The following is a 24,190-nucleotide window of genomic DNA, read 5'->3' as shown; positions in this document are numbered from 1 at the left end:
TCAAAGATTTAGAACAACAGGGTTTATTCAGCACCAGCGCGGGCTCAGAGGAATTGCCTCCAGAGGTTGAGTGCCCTGGCTTTGTTCTGGATATCTTTTATATGCCATAAACTTCCCACTCAAACAGCTCAGATCCCTCCCCTTCCCAGGTAGCCCAAGTTCCTTAGTTGTAAGAGTAACCAAGATCACAGACACAGAAGCAGTAATTGATGAGCAGAAGCTGTTAACACAAGATAAAGGAAGGGAAAGCAAAAGTTGTTAATGTTAATTGGGGGCTTTGATCTCACTCTTACCTCAAAACAACACCTCAGATAGTTCTGAGAAACGGCTCCAAAAAGATAGTGGCAGAAGGTCAATATATGTGATTTTGGTAAAGGGAGAATTTACACAATCAAGCACTTATCTTACAAAAGGTTTTCTGCTAGTCATGAGTTGATGTCACTATGAGGGGATTTAGTGCTTTTCTAGATATGAGGGGAGATACAAAGATTGGGATCATGAAGTCAGTTCCTGAAAATATCTAACTATCTAAAGACCCATTCCACCAATTTTCCTGGAGCACAAAGTGCCTTATTCTCAACCCTGAAGTCCCTTCAGGGCATATCACAGGTCAACAGCTGCAGAGGTAGATGACAAATGCCCTTGGCAAGTACCAATTTGTAGTTGACACCCATTAAGCCCCTCAACATCTTAATCATAATTGTCCTAAATCCCTAGCCTGATAATTTCAATATTCCTGCCATATGTGAATTTTGTCCTGATGTTTGTTCTGTCTTTTGAAACTGTGTGTGTGTGTGCTTCTTAAGTATGTCTTGAAGTTTTTTTTTTTTTTTTGATAACTGGATGTAATGTACTGGGTGAAAGAAACTGATATAATTGGCCTTTATTAGTAATGTGGTGATAAGGTGTAGGGGGAGGGGTATTGTTCTATATTTTGTGAGTAGCTCTCAGTCTTTAGTGAGCTGTGAACTGTGAACTTTTCACACATACTCCTCATTCTTGTTCTTGGTTCTCTCCCCCTCACATCCCTCTTTGATGGAACAAGAGAGTTAGAGGGACTGGAGTTGGGTTTTCTTCTTTCCCTTAGTTCTGTGAGGCTCTGCTAAACCTTCAGCAAGCTAGGCTCTGGTTTAATAGTGTCACGTGAGTGTATGTTCCTCGGTTCTTTGTTTCGTCACAACAAAGATTTGGAGCAATGGACATTAAAGCCCTCAGCGTGTCACAGCTCTCAGGTCTTGGACAAACCGTGCTATAGCTCTTAGGCAAATCAGTGTTACAGCTCTATTTTATTTAGAAAATAGCAGGAGAGTGAGAGAGAGAGAGAGAGAGAGAGAGAGAAGAGCGCATGCACGCGGGAGAGAGAGTCCGAGAGAAAGCGCTTTGGCTCCTCCTTTTATATGTTTTTTCCTCCACCTGGGCCTGCCCTATGCAAATTGGGCTTAGCCAGGAGTGCTGTTTGTTCTGTTTGTTCTGCCTGAAGTCTTCACTCTGGTCCTCGGACCTTCCTTGTCTTTTAGCCACCGCCAGTTTGGACTCCTTTTCCCTATTCTACCTACCTAACATTCCCCCTTCAAGAGATGGGAGGCCCAATTCTTTGGGAATAGGGGCGTCGAGGTCTTTCTGGCTACTTCCTGCTGAACTGGGGTGGCGAGAGGTATTGGGCCTCCCCCTCTTGCTAGTCTCAATCCTCAGAGTCCTTATAGTGGTGTCCAAGGGTGTGTGATATTTTCTGTGGTCAGCTGTAGTTTTATATCTTTGTTGAACTGGCACTGCATGTTGTAGCTGGTTGACCTGGGCAGAGACAAAACAGGTTAGACAATTGACAGTACATGGAATAATCATAGGCATCATCAATATAGCATAACGAGGACTAGTAGGGACATTGGTCAATTTTAAATTCACATCGCCAAGATAGCTCAAGTCCCTCTTTGTTCAGGAATCAGAAGAGCTATCTCCTGTCTGTTTTGGAGTACAGTCTCTGTCAAGCTGTGTTGGCTCCTTAGAGTTATCCTGAGAAATCTTATCCCCAGAAACCAGATTTTGGGGGTCTTCATTAGAATGGCACTCATTGGTAGTTCTGAATAGGTATTTGAGATCTCCCAGGGGCTCAGGTGTATCGAGTGACCTCTTCTGTTTTCTTCTACAGATTGACTCGTGAGTAGTGAATCCAGGAGTCATGTCCTGGTACCTTGACTGCTATGGGGGTAGAAAGTATTACAGGGTAGGGGCCCTTCCATGTGGGCTGGAGTTGAGCCTTTGGGGACCCATGTTTCCAGACTTTAATTAGGACTTGAGGTCCTGGAGCATATAGTGGTGACTCTTTAGAATCTTTTGAGTCCTGGTTCATACCCCACAAGCGTATATCCTGTTGGAATTGCTCAATGGCCATGGTATAAGACTGGAGGGTCTGAACCTCTGGATCTAGAAAGAGGTCATTGACATAAAAAAAAGGTCTCCCATATAGCATCTCATAAGGACTAAGACCAACCTGTTCTTTAGGGGAAATGTGGGTGCGGAGGAGAGCTATTGGTAAAGCCTCCTTCCATCACAGGGAGGTCTCCTGGGTTATCTCTTTTTATTTTTTTATTTTTATTTTATTTTTGAACTTTACATAATTGTATTAGTTTTGCCAAATATCAAAATGAATCCACCACAGGTATACATGTGTTCCCCATCCTGAAACCTCCTCCCTCCTCCCTCCCCATACCATCCCTCTGGGTAGTCCCAGTGCACTAGCCCCAAGCATCCAGTACCGTGCATCGAACCTGGACTGGCAACTCGTTTCATACATGATATTTTACATGTTTCAATGCCATTCTCCCAAATCTTCCCACCCTCTCCCTCTCCCGCTCCCACAGAGTCCATAAGACTGTTCTATACATCAGTGTCTCTTTTGCTGTCTCGTACACAGGGTTATTGTTACCATCTTTCTAAATTCCATATATATGCGTTAGTATACTGTATTGGTGTTTTTCCTTCTGGCTTACTTCACTCTGTATAATAGGCTCCAGTTTCATCCACCTCATTAGAACTGATTCAAATGTATTCTTTTTAATGGCTGAGTAATACTCCATTGTGTATATGTACTACAGCTTTCTTATCCATTCATCTGCTGATGGACATCTAGGTTGCTTCCATGTCCTGGCTATTATAAACAGTGCTGCGATGAACACTGGGGTACACGTGCCTCTTTCCCTTCTGGTTTCCTCAGTGTGTATGCCCAGCAGTGGGATTGCTGGATCATAAGGCAGTTCTATTTCCAGTTTTTTAAGGAATCTCCACACTCTTCTCCATAGTGGCTGTACTAGTTTGCATTCCCACCAACAGTGTAAGAGGGTTCCCTTTTCTCCACACGCTCTCTAGCATTTATTATTTGTAGACTTTTGGATTGCAGACATTCTGACTGGTGTGAAATGGTACCTCATGGTGGTTTTGATTTGCATTTCTCTGATAATGAGTGATGTTGAGCATCTTTTCATGTGTTTGTTAGCCATCTGTATGTCTTCGTTGGAGAAATGTCTATTTAGTTCTTTGGCCCATTTTTTGATTGGGTCATTTATTTTTCTGGAGTTGAGCTGTAGGAGTTGCTTGTATATTTTTGAGATTAGTTGTTTGTCAGTTGCTCATTTGCTATTATTTTCTCCCATTCTGAAGGCTGTCTTTTCACATTGCTAATAGTTTCCTTTGATGTGCAGAAGCTTTTAGGGTTAATTAGGTCCCATTTGTTTATTTTTGCTTTTATTTCCAATATTCTGGGAGGTGGGTCATAGAGGATCCTGCTGTGATGTATGTCAGAGAGTGTTTTGCCTATGTTCTCCTCTAGGAGTTTTATAGTTTCTGGTCTTATGTTTAGATCTTTAATCCATTTTGAGTTTATTTTTGTGTATGGTGTTAGAAAGTGTTCTAGTTTCATTCTTTTACAAGTGGTTGACCAGATTTCCCAGCACCACTTGTTAAAGAGATTGTCTTTAATCCATTGTATATTCTTGCCTCCTTTGTCAAAGATAAAGTGTCCATATGTGCGTGGATTTATCTCTGGGCTTTCTATTTTTTTCCATTGATCTATATTTCTGTCTTTGTGCCAGTACCATATTGTCTTGATAACTGTGGCTTTGTAGTAGAGCCTGAAGTCAGGTAGGTTGATTCCTCCAGTTCCATTCTTCTTTCTCAAGATCGCTTTGGCTATTCGAGGTTTTTTGTTTTTCCATATAAATTGTGAAATTATTTGTTCTAGCTCTGTGAAGAATACTGTTGGTAGCTTGATAGGGATTGCATTGAATCTATAGATTGCTTTGAGTAGTATACTCATTTTCACTATATTGATTCTTCCGATCCATGAACACGGTATATTTCTCCATCTATTAGTTTCCTCTTTGATTTCTTTCACCAGTGTTTTATAGTTTTCTATATATAGGTCTTTCATTTCCTTAAGTAGATATATTCCTAAGTATTTTATTCTTTCCATTGCAATGGTGAATGGAATTGTTTCCTTAATTTCTCTTTCTGTTTTCTCATTATTAGTGTATAAGAATGCAAGGGATTTCTGTGTGTTGATTTTATATCCTGCAACTTTACTATAGTCATTGATTAGTTCTAGTAATTTTCTGGTGGAGTCTTTAGGGTTTTCTATGTAGAGGATCATGTGATCTGCAAATAGTGAGAGTTTTACTTCTTCTTTTCCAATTTGGATTCCTTTTATTTCTTTTTCTGCTCTGATTGCTGTGGCCAAAACTTCCAAAACTATGTTGAATAGTAATGGTGAAAGTGGGCACCCTTGTCTTGTTCCTGACTTTAGAGGAAATGCTTTCAATTTTTCACCATTGAGGATAATGTTTGCTGTGGGTTTGTCATATATAGCTTTTATTATGTTGAGGTATGTTCCTTCTATTCCTGCTTTCTGGAGAGTTCTTATCATAAATGGATGTTGAATTTTGACAAAGGCTCTCTCTGCATCTATTGAGATAATCATATGGTTTTTGTTTTTCAATTTGTTAATGTGGTGTATTACATTGATTTGCAGATATTGAAGAATCCTTGCATCCCTGGGATAAAGCCCACTTGGTCATGGTGTATGATCTTTTTAATGTGTTTTTGGATTCTGATTACTAGAATTTTGTTAAGGATTTTTGCATCTATGTTCATCAGTGATATTGGCCTGTAGTTTTCTGTTTTTGTGGCGTCTTTGTCAGGTTTTGGTGTTAGGGTGATGGCAGCCTCATAGAATGAGTTTGGAGGTTTTCCTTCCTCTGCAATTTTCTGGAAGAGTTTGAGCAGGATAGGTTTTAACTCTTCTCTAAATTTTTGGTAGAATTCAGCTGTGAAGCCGTCTGGACCTGGGCTTTTGTTTGCTGGAAGATTTCTGATTACAGTTTCAATTTCTGTGCTTGTGATGGGTCTGTTAAGATTTTCTATTTCTTCCTGGTCCAGTTTTGGAAAGTTGTACTTTTCTAAGAATTTGTCCATTTCTTCCACGTTGTCCATTTTATTGGCATATAATTGTTGATAGTAGTCTCTTATGATCCTTTGTATTTCTGTGTTGTCTGTTGTGATCTCTCCATTTTCATTTCTAATTTTATTGATTTGATTTTTCTCCCTTTGTTTCTTGATGAGTCTGGCTAATGGTTTGTCAGTTTTATTTATCCTTTCAAAGAACCAGCTTTTGGTTTTGTTGATTTTTGCTATGGTCTCCTTTGTTTCTTTTGCATTTATTTCTGCCCTAATTTTTAAGATTTCTTTCCTTCTACTAACCCTGGGGTTCTTCATTTCTTCCTTTTCTAGTTGCTTTAGGTGTATAGTTAGGTTATTTATTTGACTTTTTTCTTGTTTCTTGAGGTGTGCCTGTATTGCTATGAACTTTCCCCTTAGGACTGCTTTTACCGTGTCCCACAGGTTTTGGGTTGTGTTTTCATTTTCATTCGTTGCTATGCAAATTTTGATATCTTTTTTTTATTTCTTCTGTGATTTGTTGGTTATTCAGCAGCGTGTTGTTCAGCCTCCATATGTTGGAATTTTTAATAGTTTTTCTCCTCTAATTGAGATCTAATCTTACTGCATTGTGGTCAGAAAAGATGGTTGGAATGATTTCTATTTTTTTGAATTTACCAAGGCTAGCTTTATGGCCCAGGATGTGATTTATCCTGGAGAAGGTTCCATGTGCACTTGAGAAAAAGGTGAAATTCATTGTTTTGGGATGAAATGTCCTATAGATATCAATTAGGTCTAACTGGTCTATTATATCATTTAAAGTTTGTGTTTTCTTGTTAATTTTCTGTTTAGTTGGTCTATCCATAGGTTTAAGTGGGGTATTAAAGTCTCCCACTATTTTTGTGTTATTGTTAATTTCCCCTTTCATACTTGTTAGCATTTGTGTTACATACTGTGGTGCTCCCATGTTGGGTGCATATATATTTATAATTGTTATATCTTCTTCTTGGATTGATCCTTTGATCATTATGTAGTGACCTTCTTTGTCTCTTTTCACAGCCTTTGTTTTAAAGTCTATTTTATCTGATATGAGTATTGCTACTCCTGCTTTCTTTTGGTCCCTATTTGCATGGAAAATCTTTTTCCAGCCCTTCACTTTCAGTCTGTATGTGTCCCCTGATTTGAGGTGGGTCTCTTGTAGATAACATATGTAGGGGTCTTTTTTTTGTATCCATTCAGCCAGTCTTTGTCTTTTGGTTGGGGCATTCAACCCATTTATGTTTAAGGTAATTACTCATAAGTATGATCCCATTTCCATTTACTTTATTGTTTTGGGTTCGAATTTATACACCGTTTTTGTGTTTCCTGTCTAGAGAATATCTTTTAGTATTTGTTGGAGAGCTGGTTTGGTGGTGCAGAATTCTCTCATCTTTTGCTTGTCTGAAAAGCTTTTGATTTCTCCTTCATACTTGAATGAGATCCTTGCTGGGTACAATAATCTGGGCTGTAGGTTATTTTCTTTCATCATTTTAAGTATGTCTTGCCATTCCCTCCTGGCTTGAAGAGTTTCTATTGAAAGATCAGCTGTTATCCTTATGGGAATTCCCTTGTGTGTTATTTGTTGTTTTCCCTTGCTGCTTTTAATATTTGTTCTTTGTGTTTGATCTTTGTTAATTTGATTAATATGTGTTTTGGGGTGTTTCGCCTTGGGTTTATCCTGTTTGGGACTCTCTGGGTTTCTTGGACTTGGGTGATTATTTCCTTCCTCATTTTAGGGAAGTTTTCAAGTATTATGTCCTCAAGTATTTTCTCATGGTCTTTCTTTTTGTCTTCTTCTTCTGGGACCCCTATGATTCGAATGTTGTAGCATTTAATATTGTCCTGGAGGTCTCTGAGATTGTCCTCATTTCTTTTAATTCGTTTTTCTTTTATCCTCTCTGATTCATTTATTTCTACCATTCTATCTTCTAATTCACTAATCCTATCTTCTGCCTCTGTTATTCTACTACTTGTTGCCTCCAGAGTGTTTTTAATTTCATTTATTACATTATTCATTATATATTGACTCTTTTTTATTTCTTCAAGGTCCTTGTTAAACCTTTCTTGCATCTTCTCAATCCTTGTCTCCAGGCTATTTATCTGTGATTCCATTTTAATTTCAAGATTTTGGATCAATTTCACTATCATTATTTGGAATTCTTTATCAGGTAGATTCCCTATCTCTTCCTCTTTTGTTTGGTTTGGTGGGCATTTATCCTGTTCCTTTATCTGCTGGGTATTCCTCTGTCTCTTCATCTTGTTTAAATTGCTGAGTTTGGGGTGTCCTTTCTGTATTCTGTCAGTTTGTGGAGTTCTCTTTATTGTGGTGTTTCCTCACTGTGTGTGGGTTTGTGCAGGTGGCTTGTCAAGGTTTCCTGGTTAGGGAAGCTTGTGTCGGTGTTCTGGTGGGTGGAGCTGTATTTCTTCTCTCTGGAGTGCAATGAAATGTCCAGTAATGAGTTATGAGATGTCTATGGTTTTGGGGTGACTTTGGGCAGCCTGTATCTTGAAGCTCAGGGCTGTGTTCCTTTGTTGCTGGAGAACTTGCTTGGTATGTCTTGCCCTGGAACTTGTTGGCCCTTGTGTGGTGCTTGGTTTCAGTGTCAATATGGAGGTGTTTGATGATCTCCTGTCAATTAATGTTCCTTGGAGTCAGGAGTTCCCTGGCGTCAGGGTTTGGACTTAAGCCTCCTGCTTCCAGTTATCGGTCTTATTTTTACAGTAGTTTCAAAACTTCTCCTTCTATACAGCACCACTGATAAAACATCTACATTAAAGATGAAAAGTTTCTCTACTGTGAGGGTCACTCAGAGAGGTTCACAGCATTACATGGAGAAGAGAAGAGGGAGAAGGGAGTTAGAGGTGACCCAAATGAGATGAGGTGGAATCAATAGTGGAGAGAGTGGGCTTGCCAGTAGTCACTTCCTTATGTGCACTCCACAACTGGACCACTCAGAGATGTTCACGGAGTTATACAGGGAAGAGAAGAAGGAGGAAGGTGACAGAGGTGGCCAGAAGGATAAAAGGGGGGAATGAAAAGGAGGGAGACAGATCCAGCCAGTAATAAGTTCCCTAAGTGTTCTCTACCGTCTGGAACACACAGAAATTCACAGAGTTGGGTAGAGTAGAGAGGGGTTAGGAAGGAGACACAGGCGACCTGGTGGAGAAAAAGGAGAGTTCAAAGGGAGAGAGAGCAGTCAAGCCAGTAATCTCACTCCCTAGTGAAAAATGGGTCCTGAAGATTGGGTTCTTAAAGGTGCAAAATTGGTAACAAATACATAAAAGCAAAAATTAAAAATCTAGAGTAGAGATTGGAATTTCAAAAATACGATGTTAAAGAAAAGAATAAGGAAGAGAAGGAGAGAAAAAACAACAAACAAAAACAAACAAGGTCGTGAAAATTATAAAGAAAATACAGGTACAAAATTGATAACTAATACCAAAAAGCAACAATTAAAAATCTAGAGTAGAGTTTGGAATTTCAAAAATACAATGTTAAAATAAAGAAGAAGAAAAATAAAGAGAAAAGAAACAAACAAACAAAAACAAACAGTGTCACAAAAATTATAAAGAAAATACAGGTACAAAATTGATATCAAATACCAAAAAGCATAAATTAAAAATCTAGAGTAGAGTTTGGAATTTCAGATATACAATGTTATATAAAAGAAGAAGAGACAAAAACAGAGAAAAAAAAAAGTCACAGAAATTATAAAAAAAAACTATAGGTACAAAATTGATAACATATACCAAAAAGCTAAAATTAAAAATCTAGAGTAGATTTTGGAATATCAAAAATACAATGTTAAAGAAAAGAAAAGAAAAGAAAAGAAAAAAACAAGGTCAAAAAATTATAAAATATATATATATGAAGTTTACTGAAGAAGAAAAAAATAGGGTCTTTTTTCTTTTTTTGCAAAGTATTAGGTTATAAAAGTGAACATTAAAGGAACAATAGAGGACTTAAAATTTAAAAAAAATAAAAATTAAAAAAAAAAAGACCGAATTATCGTAAAAATAGTAAAAATATATCTAGGACTTTCTTTGGTTTTGTTGTGAGTATTGTGGGTTCAGTTCATTTTTGGCTAGTTCCTTGGTCTGACTTATATTTCTCAAGATCTATAGGCCCCTTCCTATGTAGTCTGTAGTAACCACAGGGTTTAATCTATTGCCTGTAGCTTCCAAGGCGTTTCCCCCTGTTACAACTTCTTCTGTTTGCTGGTCTTGAAAGGTTGTTGTTGAATCACGCGAATACACCAGGATTCTTGGCCCCCGGAGGAGAAGAATTCAATCCAGGGCCAGAGACGAGGCTTGATCGCTCAGAGCTTTTGTGTAATAAAGTTTTATTAAAGTATAAAGGAGATAGAGAAAGCTTCTGACATAGGCATCAGAAGGGGGCAGAAAGAGTACCCCCCTGCTAGTCTTTAGCTGGATGTTATATAGTCACTGGCAGTCTGTTAATGAAAGAAAGGAGTGTCTTAAAATTCAGAATGGCACAGGCCCCTCACCCATAAGATGCATTTTGGGATAATCTTGGCACCAAATGGTTTATCCTGGGCCATAAAATGATTAACTTGAATCTTGAAGAAGGGCAGACCACCATACAAATAGTTTCATTTACATAGATTAAGGTATCCATACTGGTTTGTCAAGTAGGTTCTGGGCCAAGAGGCAGAACCGACTTGGAGACAGTTTGGGGTAAAGGCATAGTACATTAGCATAGCTTAAGACAAACATTTCCATAAGAAAAAGGCATTGGTTATCTCTAGGCTTGAGAATAGCTAACTTCAGGTGAAACCGGGTGTCATTATGGCAACACAGTATTTTAAGAGAAACCTCCCTTTAAATTTGTATAGAGAAGGAAAAAATATTGCTAGTTTGTTTCCTCCTGCCGCTTAAGAGAGATAAAAATGTCTGACACTTGCAGGCTATTTCCTCTATTTGGAGACCCCTGGCCTTTCTGCCTGTTACCCCCTCAGTCTCTTCAGTGTCTGGTTTCCACCCTGACACAAAGGGGACGGTGGAGGACACTTTTTTTTTTTTTTTTAGGCTCACTTGTTCAGTCACGCTGTGGGGAGGAAGGGAGGGATGCTGCAAACAAATAACACTGGCGTGCGCTCGCAGTGCCTCGGCCACACCGGGTCTGCCCCCGCTCATGGAGCATGTAGCCTCCCTGCCCACACTGCTCGGGCTCTAGGTTGTGCCGCCGGGAACAATCCGAGGCCGGCCCTGGGCTGCATGTACCTCCCAGGTCCAAGCCGCTCAGGTTCAGGCACTCGGGTAGCCCTCAGAGGCTCAGACTCAGTTGGGCCTGCGTTTTGTGCTCTTCCCAGGTCCGAGCAGCTCAGGTGATGAGGTGTTTGGTGAGCACCAATGCTGCGACTTATCGCCTCCCCCCCACTCGGTTATCTGGGCGTAAAACCGGCGCACCTTCTCAGGCAGATGTTGACCGTCCAGACCCCCAATAAGTTTTAGTTAGCAAAGAAGCCTGCTTACAGTTTTATAGATAATGTCTCTCTGGGGTTGCAACTGCCCCCTTCCGGCTCTGGTTGCCTGTCACCAGAGGGGGACGGTCTGTAGCCGGCTATCTCTGTTCAGTCCTTTGTTCCATGCGTGGGCCTGGCGGTGTCTTAGGTTAGGGCTGGCTTTTCGCGTGGTAGATATCCCACAGTCTGGTTTGCTGGCCCAAATTATTTCGCTCAGATAGCGCTCAGAGTATTCAGGCCAGATTCTTACTCTCAGCGATGCAGCCCGTGCAGAGCCTCCCTGCCCAGCCCCCGCTTGCTAATGGCGTGTGCAGGCGTCTGTGCTACTTCTCCACTGGGGGAGTTACCGTAGGGCTCACAATCTGCGAGTTTTAATTGTTTATTTATTTTTTCTCCCTGTTATGTTGCTCTCTGTGCTTCCAAAGCTCGGCACAGATTCAGCAGTGAGAAGGTTTCCTGGGGTTTGGAAACTTCTCTCTTTTTAAGACTCCCTTCCTGGGATGGAACTCCGTCCCTCCCTCTTTTGTCTCTCTTTTTGTCTTTTATATTTTTTCCTACCTCCTTTAGAAGAGTTGGGTTGCTTTTCTGGGTGCCTGATGTCCTCTGCCGGCATTCAGAAGTTGTTCTGTGGAATTTACTCGACGTTTAAATGCTCTTTTGATGAATTTGTGGGGGAGAAAGTGTTCTCCCCATCCTACTCCTCCGCCATCTTCTGGGTTATCTTTTTTTATCGCTGATTTTAAGAATTGATTGGCTCTTTCTACTTTTCCTGAAGATTGAGGCCTCCAGGCACAATGGAGATAATAAGTAATGCCCAATGCTTTCGAGACCCCCTGGGTAACCTTAGAAGTAAATGATGTCCCATTGTCACTTTGTAATGACCTGGGCAGACCAAATCTTGGAATGATTTCATGGAGCAGTGTTTTTACCACCTCCTTAGCCTCTCAGTCCAGTTGGGAAAGCCTTCAATCCATCCTGTGAATGTATCTATCATGACTAATAGGTATTTATACCCTTGAGAAACTGGCATCTGGGTGAAGTCCATCTGCCAGTCCTCTCCTGGGTAGGCCCCATGTCGTTGGATGGGCTGGGCCAGCTGGGGTCTTCGAGCTCCTTGGGGGTTGTTTATTTGGCAAATGGGACAAGAGGAGACCACCTGTCTTATAGTTGTTTGGAGGCCTGTTCCTCTGAAGGACCTTTCTAGTAATATTTGGAGGGCCTTTTCTCCTAAATGAGTAGTGGCATGTAAGGAGGTAACCAACTTCCATTGGAGGTTTCCAGGCAGAAAAAGGAGTCCCTCCTTTTGGAACCACCCCATATGATCTTGAAAGCCCTTGCTCTTAGCTTTAAGTCTCACCTTCAGTATATGAAGGAGTTTCTGGTAAATTAGTCTGTGGAACTAAGGTGGCAATCCCTATTAGGTCATGGTTGTGTAATGTTGCTCTCCTAGCTGCCTGATCAACTGCTTGGTTCCCTCATGCCACTTTCGTGTTCCCTTTTTGGTGTCCTTTACAGTGGGAGACTGAAACCTCAGTGGGCAGATGGACTGCCTCCAAGAGTCGAAGAATCTGATCACCATATTTGACTGGGGGACCCTCGGGTGGTCAAGTGGCCCCTTTCTTTCCAAACAGCCGCAGGTGCATGTAGCACCAGAAAGGCATACTTGGAGTCAGTGTAAATGGCTATTCTTTTTCCTTTTTCCAGCTCTAAAGCTCGAGTCAGGGCTATGAGCTCAGCTAATTGGGTTGAAGTACCTGGTGGCAGAGGCTTAGCCTCTATGGTCTCAAAATTGGAGACTACTGCATACCCGGCTCTTCTCTTTCCATCCAAGACAAAGCTGCTTCCATCAGTGTACCAGATTTCCTCAGGATTGGTCAGAGGATCTGACAATCCCTCTCGGGGTTTTGTCCAGTGGTCCAAGGTTTCTAGACAAGAGTGAAAGGGGAGAGAGCCCTCGGGGGTGGGTAGGAGGGTGGCTGGGTTAAGAACCTCACAAAGGGAAATAGTGAGGCTTGGATTTCCCATCAGCATTACTTGATATCTGAGGATTCTTTGATCAGACATCCATAAATGGCCTCTCCCATTTAGGAGTTGTTTTACTTGGTGGCTGGTAAAAATAGTTAGTTTGCCCTGAAAGGAGAGTTTTAAAGCATCTTCTATCATGATTGCAATAGCTGCAAGATTTCGAAGGCAGGGGGGCCAGCCTCGGGAAGTTGGATCGAGCCTCTTGGATAAGTAAGCTACAGGCTGGGGCTCAGATCCCAACCTTTGAGTTAACACTCCCAAGGCTATTCCCTCTCTTTCATGGACATAAAGTTGGAATGCTTTTTCTGGGTCTGGCAACCTCAAGGCAGGTGCCTGAGTTAAGGCCTGTTTTAGTGTAGCCTCTGCCTCCTTTTGAGGAGTTCCCCACATCAGTGGGATTGAATCATCTCGTCCCTTTAAGCTTTCATATAAGGGCTGGGCAATTAGACCATAATTGGGTATCCAGATTCTACAATAACCAGTTAGCCCCAGGAAAGCTCGCAATTGTTTTTGAGTTGTGGGGGAGGGCAACTGGAGAATTCCTTGTATCCGATCAGAGGACAGCCTCCTGGACCCGTGTGTAATCTGAACTCCCAGGTAAGTGACCTTTGTCTCGACCATCTGTGCCTTAGCACGGGAGACTTTATATCCCCTTTCTGCCAAGAAGTTTAGAACCTGAATTGCATGTTGTTGGGCACTTTTCTCATCTGGAGAGCAGATTAGTAGGTCATCTACATATTGTAATATTTTCCCATTAGGTCTCAGGTCCAGATCTAGGAGATCCCGACTAAGGGCTTGTCCAAACAGGTGGGGGCTATCTCTGAACCCCTGAGGTAATACTGTCCAAGTTATCTGTTGGTGTTTTTCTCCTGGGGCCTCCCACTCAAAGGCAAAAAGGTATTGGGATTCTTTAGCCAGTGGTATGCAAAAAAATGCATTTTTGAGATCCAAGACAGTAAACCATTTGGCACTGGGTGGGATTTCTCCCAAGATTACATAGGGATTGGGTACTGTGGGATGGAGGGGGACTACAGCTTCATTTATGATCCGGAGATCTTGAACCATTCGCCAGGTTCCATCTTTTTTCTTTACTGAAAGGATTGCGGTGTTACATGGCGAACTGGTAGGGACCAGTAGCCCACAAGCAAGGAATTTATTTATTAAAGGCTGTAGTCCCTCCTGAGCCTTTCTTTTGAGAGGATATTGTTTCCAGTTAGGAAACCGAATGGGATCTCAGAGGACAATGATGACCGGTTCAGCTTGGTGGGCTTGTCCAGGAATCCCCTGGTCCCACACCTGGGGGTTAATTTTGTCTTCCCATAGTTTTTGGTCCCTCTCTATTGAAGGCGTAATGGGTTCTTCAGTAGTAACCAGGAGCTGTAGAGCTCTAGGGGCTGAAAAACTTCCCATCACAAGGGTGGTCCCCGGTTTAGTGAGTATATCTCTTCCCAATAAGGGGGTAGGACACTCAGGGACCACCAGAAACTGGTGGGAAAATATTTGTCCATCCCAGCAACAAAGAAGTGCTCGGGCGAATCTTTTAGTAGTTGCTTTTCCTGTAGCACCCAAAATGGTACAGGTTTGGGAGGACAAGGCTCCGGAGTAGGAGATCAAGACAGAGTAGGTAGCCCCTCTGTCAATCAAGAAATTCTCAGACCTACCTGCCATATCCAGTTGCACCCTTGGCTCCAGCCCCATGATGGTTATCTGTGACAGGCGGGCTGGCTGGAGCGGGCCGCTTCAGTCCTCTTGAACCATCGTGAGGGTAGGTTTGGCACTTGACCTTGAGGCTCTTGGGTCCCGAGGGCAGAGTGCCGCCCAATGTCCCAGTTGATGGCATTTGTGGCAAGCCGTTCTAGGAGACTTGTCGCGGTTTGAACACTCTTTGGCCCAATGCCCCACTTGTCTACAGATCAGGCATCTGTCTCGTGCCTTGTCCCTCAAGGACTCGGGGTTTGCCATAGGGCTTCTCTGGAGGGCAGCCAACATCTGGGCATGCCTTGTCTCTTTCTTTCTCTCCTTCTCCTGGGCCTTGGCCTCCTTCCCCTGTTCTCTGTTATAAAAGGTATTGGTGGCTGTCTGGATCATCTCATCTAAAGAGGCAGCAGGGCCCTGCTGTTGTAGCTGCTGTAACTTAATTCTGATATCTGATGCACATTGGGACAGGAATTTGTCCTTCAAAATCACCCATCCCTCGTAAGAGTTTAAGTCCAGGTTGGTAAACTTTTGGAGTGCCTCTTTTAGCCTCTCCAGAAAGGCAATGGGGTTCTTATTGGGCTCCTGAGTTATTGCTGAGACTGGGCACAGTCCCACAAGTAATAGGCTTATGTTTCCATAGGTAGACTTCCTTAGGGGTGAGTCTTTCTGAAGCTTATCCTACCCAGAACGGTTGCAACCTGAGAGCCAGGCGTCCCTGGGTCAGGGTGCAGATCCCCAGGCAGGCTGAGGCGTGACAGCCTCCTAGAGATCAAATCCCCGGGCAGGTCGAGGTGTGACGGCCTCCCAAGAATTGGGTCCCTGGGCAGGTCGAGGCGTGATGACCTCCTGGGACCCCTGGGACTAGAGGATCCCCAAGCAGGTTGAGGCGTGACAACCTCTCAAAGACCAATCCCTAGGCAGGTCAAGGCGTGATGACCTCCTGACACCCCCGGACTGGAGTTTGGGCGTCCCCAAGATCTCCAGTGTGACCAATGCTGGGTAGATTTAAGAGATTTGTAACTCATTGCTAGTTTGCCCACCGTGGACGGGAATAGATATGATCTAAGTTCATCTTACCCAGAACTGTTGCAACCTGAGAGCCAGGCATCCCCGGGTCAGGGTGCAGATCCCCAGGCAGGCTGAGGCGTGACAGCCTCCTAGAGATCGAATCCCCGGGCAGGTCGAGGTGTGACGGCCTCCCAAGAATTGGGTCCCTGGGCAGGTCGAGGCGTGATGACCTCCTGGGACCCCTGGGACTAGAGGATCCCCAAGCAGGTTGAGGCATGACAACCTCTCGAAGACCAATCCCTAGGCAGGTCAAGGCGTGATGACCTCCTGGGATCCCCTGGACTGGAGTTTGGGCGTCCCCAAGATCTCCAGTTTGACCAATATTGGGTAGGATTAGGGGATTGGATATTATAGAGTATTTCCCTCCCAAGGCCAGCTATTTTCTGGTTGTCTCTCCAGAAGATTGTAGAGGCAGTCTTGTGGGTCTGGATGGGGCTCAGGAAAAGAGCATGAAACAGGAGGGAAGGGGGCAGAGCACAACCTTTGAAAGAATGACATAGCACAAGGGTGTAATGTAAACCAATTAAAATCCATTGGGTCCAAGATGACAAGTCAATTCAAGTAAACCTTAATCCCCAATCTATAAACCAGCAGACACACCCAGAGGTGGCAAGACAGCTCCAAGGCACAAGGTCAGAAGAGGGAGGAATGGGTGGTTCCCCAATGGCTGGGATGATCCTCTCACTCATTAGCATATGAATTCCATCCCCTCACAAAACCTAGCCAGGCCTAATTCCATTGCCGCAGCCCTTGCCCTTGGCAATCGTTCACACCCTGAAGGGTGGCTTCTCTCTGGATCCTAACAAATCTACCTCTTATCGCTTTGTCTCTCAATGAATTTTTGCAATGAGACATCAGAGCCTGAATTTCACTAGTTTTGGCTGGGCTTGAGTCCCAGAGAGCTGAAGGACAGGAGGAAAAAGCAGTGGGAAAAACATACCAAGGAATCCCCTTCATAGCCCGCCAGAAAATTTGCTAAATATCTGACCGGTGCTCACAGTTTCATTGGTCTAATCTTTGGCACAGAGAAGAGAAAGGACAGAAGAACCCCCACTGGCTTGTGTAACAGCTACTGGGGCTCAGCAGATAGCGCCTTTGGGACACGCTGAGGAGTAGCCTCTCCAGAGTCCCTCAACTGTGCCCCTTGCCACCCACCTGTTTGCGGGAGGTTCGAGGAAACAAGAAATGAGAGATTGTAAGGGTCCCTCCAGCCATAGGAGCGAGGACCTCTTACCTTAACTGGAGGTCTTCTGGAATCTGAGACTGGGTCGCGTGAACTTTCTGCTGAGTTCGTTTTTCGCTGTCCCGGTTTCCAGCACGATGGGCCTTCCCCTGCTCTGGGTTTCTTCGCCTTCCACTTCTAGCGCGGGAGCTTTGCTGAGTTGGGCTCCTGTTGTGCTTGTCCACGTAGAGGTTGTTTCAGCCAGTTTAAACCCAAGTCACGGCACCATAAATGTCACACGAGTATATGTTCCTCGGTTCTTTGTCTCGTCACAACAAAGATTTGGAGCAACGGACATTAAAGCCCTCGGCGCATCACAGCTCTCAGGTCTTGGACAAACCGTGTTACAGTTCTTAGGCAAATCAGTGTTACAGCTCTATTTTATTTAGAAGATAGCAGGAGAGTGAGAGAAGAGAGAGAGAGAGAGAGAGAGAGAGAGAGAGAGAGAGAGAGTCCGAAGAGAAAGTGCTTTGGCTCCTCCTTTTATATGTTTTTTCCTCCACCTGGGCCTGCCCTATGCAAATTGGGCTTAGCCAGGAGTGCTGTTTGTTCTGTTTGTTCTGCCTGAAGTCTTCACTCTGGTCCTCAGACCTTCCTTGTCTTTTAGCCACCGCCATTTTGGACTCCTTTTCCCTATTCTACCTATCTAACAATAGTTTCTATTATGGGCAGGAATTTAGAACAGATTACTCTAGTTTATTTCAGAATGGTTCCACTCCCCCTCTCTTTCCAGAAACACAAAGGGATTTTTATCCAGGATTCACTGTGAGAACCTGCTCAAGTTCCTACAGGTAAAACAACAAAAGTGTGGAAGCCTCCAATGACAGGTAATCTGAAGTTTTATGTCTCAGACTTCTGCATGCTAAGCTTACAGCAGAGTGTCAGTTATAGCTATTTCCCTACCAAGGTGATGGGTCCTGTGGAGATTTAATGCTTTGGTTAAGTCACCATTCTTCTAATTGACCTGTTTGTCTCTAACTTGCAGAACTGTGGTTTACCCATAACTCAGCATCTCTATGGGTTTGATAGAAATTGATTTTTTTTTTTTTTTCAGTTTGTTTAGCTTTTTACTTGTTAGTGTAACATGGTAATATACATCTTCTTACACACTAGGTTGGAAACTGGAAGTTTCAGACACATTTTAAGAGTAGTAATATGTATACATTTTTCTTCAATATTTTAAGTAATCAATCTCTCCTTTTGCAGCTCAGTTCAGTGCTCAGTTGTGTCCAATTCTTTGCAACCCCATGGACTGCGGTATGCAGGCTTCCCTGTCCATCACCAAATCCTGGAGCTTGCTCAAACTCATGTCCATTGAGTCAGTGATGCCATCCAACCATCTCATCCTCTTTCATCCCCTTCTACTCCTGCCTTCAATCTTTCCCAGCATCAGGGTTTTTTTCAATGAGTCAGTTATTTGCTGATGTTTTTCTGGAAATACAAACTTTTTCTGGAGTTCTCTTGCTTTTTCTATGATCCAGTAGATTGTTGGCAATTTGAGCTCTGATTCCTCTGCCTTTTCTAAATCCAGCTTGAACATCTGGAAATTCTGTTTACATACTGTTTAAGAATAACTTGGAGAATTTTGAGCATTACTTTGCTATCATGTGAGATGAGTGCAATTGTGCGGTAGTTTGAACATTCTTTGGCATTGCCTTTCTTTGGGATTGAAATGAAAACTGACGTTTTCCTGTCTGGTGACCACTGCTGAGTTTTCCAACTTTGCTGACATATTGAGTGTGGCACTTTCAGAGCATCATCTTTTAGGATTTGAAATAACTCACCTGGAATTCCATCACCTAGACTAGCTTTGTTCATACTGATGCTTCCTAAGGCCCACTTGACTTTGCATTCCAGGACATTTGGCACTAGGTGAGTGATCACACCATCGTGGTTATCTGGGTCATGAAAATCTTTTTTGTACAGTTCTTCTGTGTATTCTTGACACCTCTTCTTAATATTTTCTACTTCTGTTAAGTCTATACTGTTTCTATCCTTTATTTTTCCCATCTTTACATTAAATGTTCCTTTGGTATCTCTAAATTTGATGAAATCTTCAAGAAATTTCTAATCTTTCTCATTCTATTGCTTTCCTCTATTTCTTTGCATTAATTAGTGAGGAAGGCTTTCCTATCTTTCCTGCTATTCTTTGGAACTCTGTATTCAGATGGATATATCTTTCCTTTTCTCCTTTGCCTTTCACTTCTCTTCTTTTCTCAACTATTTGTAAGCCCACCTCAGACACCATTTTGCCTTTTTGCATTTCTTTTTCCTGGGGGTGGTTTTGATCACTGCTTCCTGTACAATGTTACAAACCTCTGTCCATAGTTCTTTAGGCACTCAGTCTATTAGATCTAATGCCTTGAACCTATTTCTCACTTCCACTGTATAAGCGTAAGGGATTTGATTTAGGTCATACCTGAATGGTCTAGTGGTTTTCCCACTTTCTTCAATTTAAGTCTGAATTTAGCAATAAGGAGTTCATGATCTGAGCCACAGTTCTCTCCCTGTCTTGTTTTTGCTGACTGTATAGTTTCTCCATCTTTGGCTGCAAAAACTATAATGATTTCATTATTCACCATCTGGTGATGTCCATGTGTAGAGTCTTCTCTTGTGTGGTTGGAAGAGGGCGTTTGCTATGATCAATGCATTTTCTTGGCAAAACTCTGTTACCCTTTGCCCTGCTTCATTTTGTACTATAAGGACAAACTTGCCTGTTACTCCAGGTATCTCCTCACTTCCTACTTTTGCATTCCAGTCCTCTATGATGAAAAGGACATCTTTTTCTGGTGTTAGTTCTAGAAGGTCTTGTAGGTCTTCAGAGAACCATTCAACTTCAGCTTCTTCAGCATTACTGGCTGGGGCATAGACTTGGATTACTGTAATATTGAATGACTTGCCTTGGAAACAAATAGAGATCATTCTGTTGTTTTTGAGATTGCATCCAAGTACTGCATTTCAGACTTTTTGTTGACTATGAGGTGTACTTCATTTCTTTTAAGGGATTCTTGCCCAGAGTAGTATATATAATGGTCATCTGAATCAAATTCACCCATTCTGTTCCGTTGTAGTTTGCTGATTCTTAAAATGTTGATGTTCACTCTTGCCATTTCCTGTTTGACCCCTTTCAGTTTACCTTGATTCATGGACCTAACATTCCAGGTTCCTAAGCAATATTGTTCTTTAGAGCATTGGGCTATGCTTTCATCACCAGTTACATCCATAGCTGGGCAATGTTTTTGCTTTGGCTCGGTCTCTTCATTCTTTCTGGAGCTATTTCTCCACTCTTCTCCAGTAGTATATTGGACACCGATAGCCCTGGCGAGTTCATCTTTCAATGTAATATCTTTTTGTCTTTTCATACTATTCATACTACTCCCTTTTTCAGTGGACCACGTTTTTTCAGAACTCTCCACCGTGACCCACCCATCTTGGGTGGCCCTACACAGCATGGCTCATAGTTTCATTGAATTAGACAAAGCTGTGATCCATGTGAACAGTTTGGCTAGTTTTCTGTGATTGTGGTTTTCATTCTGTGTGACCTCTGAGGGATAAGGATGAGGTTTGTGTAAACTCTCTGATGAGAGAGACTGACTGTGGGAGAATCTGGGTCTTGTTCTGATGGCCATGCTCAGTACATCTTTAGTCCAATTTTCTGTTGATGGGTGGAGCTGTGGGCCCTCCCTGCTTTTTGGCCTGAGACCAAACTATGGTAGAGACAATGGTGGTAATGGAGATCTCCTTCAAAAAAACTTATGATAGCACTATTTTATTCAGTGCTCCCGACCCTGCTGCAGGCCACTCTCAACCCATGCCTCCAATGGAGACTCCTGGACACTTACAGGCAAGTCTGGGTCAGTCTACTGTGGGTCACTACTCCTTTCTCTTGGGTCTTGCTGCTCACAAGGTTCCGTTTGTGCCCTCCAAGAGTCTGTATCCCCATCCTGTGGAAGTTCTCTAATCAAATCCCACCGGCTTCCAGTCACATTCCCTGGGGCTTCTCAGCACTTTGCTGGATCTCCAGGTTGAGAAATCTGTTGTGAGTCTTAGAACTTTCATAAGAGTGTGAGAACTTGTTTGATATAATTGTTCTCCAGTTTGTGGGTTGTCCACTCGGTGACTCTGGGGTGGGGCTAATGAAGACCTCCTCCAAAGGATTTATGCCACATGGTGTGCCTCTTAGGTGTGCTACAGCCAGAGCTCCTGTCCCTGTGGCAGGCCACCGCTGACCCATGCTTCCACAGGAGACATGCAAACACTCAAAGGCAGCTCTGCCTTATCTCTGTGGGATCTCTGGGTCTTGATGCATGAAAGGCTTTATTTGAGCCCTAGTGGATATGGGGTTTTGATTCTAAAAGCAATTTCACCCCCCCACCACCATCTTGTTGGGGCTTATCCTTTGGCCTTGGACATGGGGTATCTTTTATTTGTAGGATCCAACATTCTCCTCTCAATGGTTCTTCAGCAGGGACTTGCAATTTTGGAGTTCTCACAGAAGATGAGTGCACATCTTTCTACTCTGCTATCTTGGACTTTTGCTGCTATATATATTTAAACTAAATAATCTTTTTTAAATTTCTGTACTAGCCTACAAATCATCTTTTAATTTTATATAGAGGTATAATTTACACACTTAAAATCCTGAGATCTTACCTGTTCTCTTTTGATGAATTGTAACATTTTTATTCACCCATGTAACCCATGAAAGTGAAAGTGAAGTTGCTCAGTCATGTCCAACTCTTTGCAACCCCATGGACTGCAGCCTACCAGGCTCCTCCCTCCATGGGATTCTCCAGGCAAGAGTTCTGGAGTGGGTTGCCATTTCCTTCCCCAGGGGATCTTCCCGACCCAGGGATTGAATCCGGGTCTCCCGCATTCCAGGCAGACGCTTTAATCTCTGAGCCACCAGGGAAGCCCCATGTAACCCATACCCATAAGCAAAAAATATGTCCACTCCTCATAAAATTTCCCTGTGTCCCCTGCCAGGCAATTTTCCCAGCCCTAAAAGCAACAGTATTTATATGTATTTATAGAGAAGTATGAATGAAAGCTAATGAAAGTGCTAGTTACTCAGTCATGTCTGACTCTTGCGGACCCATGGACCCACCAGGTTCCTTTCTGTCCATGGAATTCTCCAGGCAAGAATACTGGAGTTGGTAGCCATTCCTTTCTCCAAGGGAGTATATATAATATTTATTGAGGTATTAGTTTTGCCTCTTTATGGAAATCATCTAAATGTGATGATTTAATATGTACATATAGAAACTGGGCTCACTCGATAAAGAATCTGCCTGCAGTGCAGGAGACCAGGGTACGATCCCTGGGTTGGGAAGATGCCCTGGAGAAGGAAGTGGCAATCCACTCCAATATCATTGCCTGGAAAATCTCATGGACAGAGGAACCTGGTGGGCTGCAGTCCATGGGGTCACAAAGAGTCGGACACGACTGAGTGACTAACACTATAGAAACTGGGTTTTAATATCAAGACACTTATGAGATTAATCATGTTTAATTTTTCATAATTAATCAATTTTTGCTGCTGAGTATTATTCAGTTGTATCACAGTTTATCTCTATAAACAAATTTATTCATTTATTAATGAACCTTTGGTTTCTTCCTAGTTATTATGGGTAAGGCAACCATGACTATGCCTATACAGGTCTTTTTGTGGATAAGTTCAGTTCAGTTCAGTTGCTCAGTTGTGTCCAACTCTTTGCGACACCATGGACTGCAGCATGCCAGGCCTCCCTGCTCATCACCAACTCCCAGAGTTTACCTAAACTCATGTCCATCGAGTCATTGAGGCCATCCAACCATGTCATCCCCTTCGCCTCCCTCCTTCAATCTTTCCAGGCACCAGGGTCTTTTCAAATGGGTCAGTTTTTCGCATCAGGTAGCCAAAGTATATGTTTTTATTTATTTAAGTATCCACAAACAGTGTTACTCATCCCAGGGGAGTATCTGGGTATCTTTCTTTCTCCTTATAATCTTTTTTTGCAATCATCTCTTGAGTAACTTCTGTTCATTCTGCTTCTAAACTTTTTCTCCACTATGGAATAGTCCTTCTGAGTGTGTCTTTGCTACCTTGAATTGATTGAAGACAATATCATTATTATTTATTTGGTAATGCCATTCTTTAACCTCCACACAGCAACCAGCACAGTGCTAGACATCATCAGAGGTGAAATGTACATAAAATTTTAAAATCATAGACTATTTGAGATAAAGGAGACATCTTGTCAATGATTTGCTTTACAGCTACTGTAAAGTATTCAGATTTTATCTGTACAATGCCATGGCCATGCTCAAATTTCATGGTAACTGAGTTCATGTGAAAAAGCAGATCTTCTAACTTGTGATGTGGAACATTGTATACTATATCAAGATGCTTCTCTTAATAGATTGACAAGTAAGGTTTTTTTTTTTTTTTTTTTTAACTCTAACAGTTTTGAGAGTTAAAAAACTGAGGACATTCTGATTAAAGAGTCCCTAAATGAGAACATGTATATCCTCAGGGATGCTGGCCATCATGTGGCATTCATTGTGTATTCCTAACTTGGTACTCATAACTGCCCCCCTGTTCTGGGAAGGCAATCTCAAGCTTGATTATTTTTCCTGGTTAAACAACCTGTAAGTTTTATTTAGAGAGTCACTAAGAAAATAAGGGATTGTTTTGGAGTTCTCAGAAACTACATTATTTTAGTTAATATCCAAACACTATATTTAAGGGGCTCTTCATTTATCATTTTACTGTATGTATTATTGTATCTTCATTGCAATAGGGCCCTGAGCAAAAAAGAAAGAAAGAAAGCCCAACTCACTCCTTGGTGATTGTAGCAATTGCTAGATTAGCTCATAATGTGAGGCACATCTTGCAACATAAGGGTCTTTACAAGTTTTACAAGTACCTGGAAAATTTGGACAAATAAGGGATGGACCAAATCTTCATGTATTTTAGAGTTTTTTTTCTTTTTACCACTTAGGCAGTTCTTTAGTTTTTAATACTATTCATCTTCAAAGAAGGCATGAATAAGGTTTTACAACATTGGGGTGGTTTTTGCCATACATCAACATGAATCAGCAATGGGTGTACATATGTCCCACCATCCTGAACCCCCTTCTCACCTCCTTCCCCATTCCATCCCTCTGGGTTGTCACAGAGCACCAGCTTTGAATGCCCTGCTTCATGCATTGAACTTGCACTGGTCGTCTATTTTGCATATGGTAA

The 24,190-nt window shown here is 42.4% G+C and overlaps 1 long non-coding RNA gene across 2 annotated transcripts; it reads right to left on the bottom strand.

Moving 5' to 3' along the window:
- Positions 1-827: 827 nt before the first annotated feature.
- Positions 828-20,079, bottom strand: LOC147346504 (uncharacterized). 2 transcript variants are annotated; one of them, XR_015152677.1, is made up of 3 exons: positions 16,975-20,079; positions 12,704-12,902; positions 828-1,791 (listed from the first exon to the last, which is right to left on the bottom strand). It is a non-coding gene; the product is annotated as an uncharacterized LOC147346504 (long non-coding RNA). The 2 variants fall into 2 exon arrangements; XR_015152678.1 differs by having other exon boundaries at positions 12,757-12,902.
- Between the last annotated feature and the right edge of the window lie 4,111 nt (positions 20,080-24,190).

The sequence above is a fragment of the Bos grunniens genome, chromosome 23 (assembly GCF_055505025.1).
Source record: "Bos grunniens cultivar Pamir isolate PY7600 chromosome 23, Bosgru_T2T1.0, whole genome shotgun sequence".
Lineage (NCBI taxonomy): Eukaryota > Metazoa > Chordata > Mammalia > Artiodactyla > Bovidae > Bos > Bos grunniens.
This window is presented reverse-complemented; position numbering and strand designations above follow the sequence as displayed.